The sequence below is a fragment of the Spinacia oleracea genome, chromosome 1 (genome assembly GCF_020520425.1).
Source record: "Spinacia oleracea cultivar Varoflay chromosome 1, BTI_SOV_V1, whole genome shotgun sequence".
Classification (NCBI taxonomy): domain Eukaryota; kingdom Viridiplantae; phylum Streptophyta; class Magnoliopsida; order Caryophyllales; family Amaranthaceae; genus Spinacia; species Spinacia oleracea.
In genome coordinates this window covers 84,307,986-84,312,682 of record NC_079487.1, presented here as the reverse complement: position 1 = coordinate 84,312,682, position 4,697 = coordinate 84,307,986, and the positions used below count along the sequence as shown (strand labels likewise).

Here is a 4,697-nt window from a genome sequence, read left to right as displayed (position 1 = left end):
TTCGTATGGAGTCTTTTCAACAGCTTTTGACGGAGCACGATTCAGTGTGAGTGCTGCAGTTTGCAACGCATGTCCCCAGAACTGTAAAGGAAGTTCGGCCTGACCCATCATTTGTAATAGCCCAGATTTCAAGCAGCTTTAAATCTGATATTAAGTGTAATTACCATCTTAAACTCGTTCTTAAAATTCTTCTCTTAAAATAAATTTGAGGTCTTGGCTTTGGAAGAATTATGTTAATTTTGTGAGCGAATTTAAAATTTATTTCATCATTTCATAAACTTGGACTTTGAAATTATCTCGAGCTTTTACTACAAGTGAATAGTAATAAATAAGTTTAAACTTAGAGCTTAATTAGGAATCTTTATTTATTTTAATTCTGTTTAAGATTGAATCATTGGAATTTATTTATTTATTTCGTTATTTTATTCTCATTTAATGGGTATTTGCTAAATTATTTTGATAAAGACTTTACTTGAATGATTTTCGTTTTATTTTAAATTATGAAAAAAAAAACCATTTTCCAAAGAGGAAAACCAACAAATCCCCTCATTCTCTCTTCCACACCCGATTCCCTTTCCTTCTCTTCACTTTGAGCTCTCTCCCTCCTCACTCCACTGCAACGCAGCACCACCGTGTTGCACCGCGCCGCGCCACCGCGCCGCAGCTCCTATGCCTTCCCTTTTTCGCGGATCGCCATCTATGTAGTTGTTGTTGGTGATACCTTGCTTCTCTCTCCTCCGTGCCCTCGCCTCTTCTCGTATGTGCATGTGCCGCCGTCGACGGTGGTCGACATAACCATCATCTATGCCCCATCATCAAACGGTAATTGATTTCAAATCCCTCCTCAATTGATTGATTAATTTGATTCAAAATTTTAAACCCTAACTCAATTTTTCTCTCTCCTCTGTGTGGTAGCCACCACTGTCGCCTCCCCTTCGCTGCTGCATGTGGCAACCCTGCTTACCCCGCTGCCGTCGCTGTTGTTGTTATTGTGTTCCTGATCTTGCTATTGCTAAATACCCTTCTTGCTCTTCCATTTAAATTTGAGGGTATACTTCAATTCCTTTTTGATTTATTCTAGTTTAGCCCAATCATATTGCAATAGTTATGGGACATAAATTTGTCATTGATTAATTATTTTGATTATATATGTAAATGATTTTGATTATTGAACTTGATTGATTTTGCTAATATATTTGATTAACTCGAATAAATTTTTCTTGATACAAATAAGAGTTATAAATGAAATATGATTTGAGTTTTTCGAATTGAGTTATAAAACAAATAAGTATTCCGATTCTGATTTCAATTATAATCTATGTCGAGTAATCTAATTCATTTTCTTAAGGTAGAATGTGTGCTATATTAATTCTAAACAAAGTTTTCAAAATGGTTCCAGTTAAAAGGGATTGAATTTAGACTATGGGTAGCCTAGAATAAAATTCTGAAATATCGATTAGGGGGATTTCTAAGAGAAACTGATTTAGTTTGATCTGATTTAAGTGAATGAACTATTAATTCGTGTCTTTGTTCGTTGAGGTGAATTGTTAGGGAAGATGAATAAGGAGAATAGAGTTTTGGAATATAAGTAGAGATGGATGATCTAATATGTAGTTCTTGGAGTTTGTATGCGTCAGTAATCCAAGGGTACACATCGCCCAACCATCTTCAATGTTGAAATCATATTTTAAGTCTAAGTATTATGTGTATATATGTATATGTATAGATTCTGAACTGTGCTTTACAAATTTAATTATGCTTTGGAAATTGAATCGTGTTTTGCAAATCGAATTGCGCTTTAAAAATTTAAGTATGTTTTATGAATTGAACTATGTCTTGCAAATTGAATTGCGCTTTACGAATTTAAGTATGTTTTATGAATTGAACTATATATATGTCTCACAAATTGAATTATAATAATTTAAGAATCTTTATTCTTCTGAATGAATATTGGTGCTATTGGGAATCCAAGTAAGAGATGGCAAAGGTTGAGAGGTTTTGCGACTATTGAGTTCAACAAGGGTTCTTGAGTTGAATTTTGGAATAAATTAGTGTCATGGTTAAACATGAGGTATGTGAATGAGTCGAAAGGTTAAGGGTGTCTTCAATAAGAGTTGTCATAAATTGAATACGTTAGTGATTAAGCAAAAGTCATGCGCATAATGGACGGGGTCCTACCCAAGTCTCTAAGGAGTTAAGGTCTTAATATTAAATCGTATGGAAGATTTTGAAATAGGATTAAGTGAAATCAAAGTTATAGTTTACTAAGTTCAAAAATATTTTTTTTCAAGGAGGGTCTAATTTTGACCCAATCGAGTTATACTTGCCTTGAATTTCTTAAAAGATGCATGTTTTATTAATCAAGGATTAATAAAAATAAGAAAGAGTTTCTAACATGGAATATGACAAGTTCTAAACTAGTTTAAATAAAACAAAATCGAGATTTAAATGCATCTTTAGCAAGTTATTTCAAGAGTTATAATAATTCGGAACAAGCCACCTTATTTTGAAATTTTCTAAAATCGCATGGTTTTCCTTAATTTATGAACTATGAAATTTAAACTAGTTTTGAAAGATGTTTAAGTATTTTAGTGAACTTAAGAGTTAGAAGGGCTATAATTAAAGACGTTTTAGTTCTGTTTTGAATTCTTGAAATGAGAATAGTTTGTAAATAAGTAAATCTTTAACAAGTTTTAAAGCGGAGTTTACTATAAAGATTAATGATATATCTTAGAATAAATGATCAAGTTTTCATACTTTTATAACGTATGAATTGAAGAATAACTAGTGGACATTTCTATGAATAATAAAGTTTATTTTGAATAGTTGAATTTATATAAACGTTTCTAAAACACATTTCAGGCACATTAAGCTCACCTAATTGAACTTAACTATTATAATTAAATCATACTACGAGCCAAAGTAATATTATAGTAGAGTCTCAAGTTGATTTATGTTTAAGGACGTTACCCTCTTAAGGTCAAATTGTGAGTTTGTTGGTTAAGAAGTTTGATCAAAAGAATAAATCAATAAGAGTGAATTCATGTGTTAACTAGATCTTACAGTGTGAGTAGTGTAAGTTCAAAGAGTCAACGAATCTTGACTTTGATAGTGAAATCGGGTTAAAGATTTATATAAGATAGAAGCTGAGTTGAAATATAATGAGGAAGAAGCTACTTCATGATTTAGGGATTGTAACTTAAGTTTGAGAGTGAACCTCATAATTGGTAATAAATACTTAAGTAGGGGAAAGTGGCCGTGTATGTGTGGCATAGTGCTCACGTGCATCGGTGATGAAAAATATTTGGAAGCGAGTGCTATATCAATACACTCGTGGTAAATGGGCTTGACCCATATTTGGAAGCGAGTGCTATATCAATAGACTTGTGGTAAATGGGCTTGACCCATATTTGGAAGCGTGTATTACTCGTGGTAAGCGTGCTTGACCCGTAGTTAGGGACATGTCCTAGTTAAGTCTTGCAAGCGTATGCTTATCAGGAGGGTGACGACCCCCACCAAATAGAGACAGTTGGTTGAATAACCCCTCTCTATTCGTGTTCACTTTCCCCAACAGTAAGCTAATATGTTGTATCTGTGTAAGCTATTATGTTGAGTTTGAGTCGTGTGTTTTTGCAACGAGTTATAAATTTCTTGTGAATGTCTATTTCTGCATTTGAATTGTTATGAGAACTTTATGAAGAGAATTATATGTCTTTGGGAAATGTTGTACCAATGAGTTTTCCCCATCCAGTCAGGAATATGTGTATATATTGAGTCCCACCTTACGTCATAAATGATGGTTTGGGAAAAATTTACTTCGGGAGAAGTACTTGAGCTATCTCTATGATTAATTGTCAAATAAGCTACGGTTAAGAGTATGAGAGTAATGATGAATCTTAGTTGTGAGCCTAACTATGTTGATATGATTGTGAATTAAGAAACTTTGTGAGATGATAGTAAGGTGTGAAGCTTTTGCAACTATTGTAACGTTTTACCATGTAATGTTTTCGAAGCAAGTTTGATAAGTGAGATTGCTTTTCAAAACAAATTATAAAACTAAAACTAAAACTATTTTGAGCCACCTATCAAATGCATTTCAGGTTGGATGTGTGTACTCAGATTTCCACTGATTTTGTTCTTTGAACCTGTCCTGGTGGGGGCAGAGTTAAAATGTTTTGCAGGTAGCAAGAGTCAGGTCTCAGTTCAGATTCAAGGTTCGTAGAGTTTTCCAATGGCCTTATGTGTCCAAATTTGGATTATGGATTCGCCAAATGTAATTTAGTTTCCTAGGGTTTGTTAATGGGATGTATAATTTCTTCTTTAAGCTTTTGTTTTATAATTTATGGATTATATATTTGTATTGGAGTCGTAATTAAGTTGAGTTTCTTTGGTTTAAAGTTAAGTGTACTTAGAAGTAGCTCATTAAGTGTGGGTTGTTGCAGTGGCACCCTGGTGATGTTGGAATAATGTAAATAAAGCAGGTGAAAGAGAATCTGACGTAATTTCCTAAACAGTATTTTAGGTTGTCCATATTTAGGGGAAGTGCTGCCGAAATTTTTAGTAACTAATTAAGTTTATGGGTCTTGATTAGTGTCTTTGAGATAGGTTAAACTGTGATTAAATCTTTGAAGTTGTTTGAAGAGTCAAGGTTTGTTTAGCAGGGTTTAAAGTTGTAATTACGTTGAGTTTGTTTAAAT

At 33.2% G+C, this 4,697-nt stretch overlaps 1 long non-coding RNA gene across 1 annotated transcript; it reads left to right on the top strand.

The window, feature by feature from the left end:
* The first annotated feature begins 515 nt into the window (after positions 1–515).
* On the top strand, positions 516–4,397 carry LOC110775362 (uncharacterized). Its single transcript, XR_002529733.2, has 3 exons — positions 516–822; positions 916–1,049; positions 4,164–4,397. It is a non-coding gene; the product is annotated as an uncharacterized lncRNA (long non-coding RNA).
* Positions 4,398–4,697: the final 300 nt, after the last annotated feature.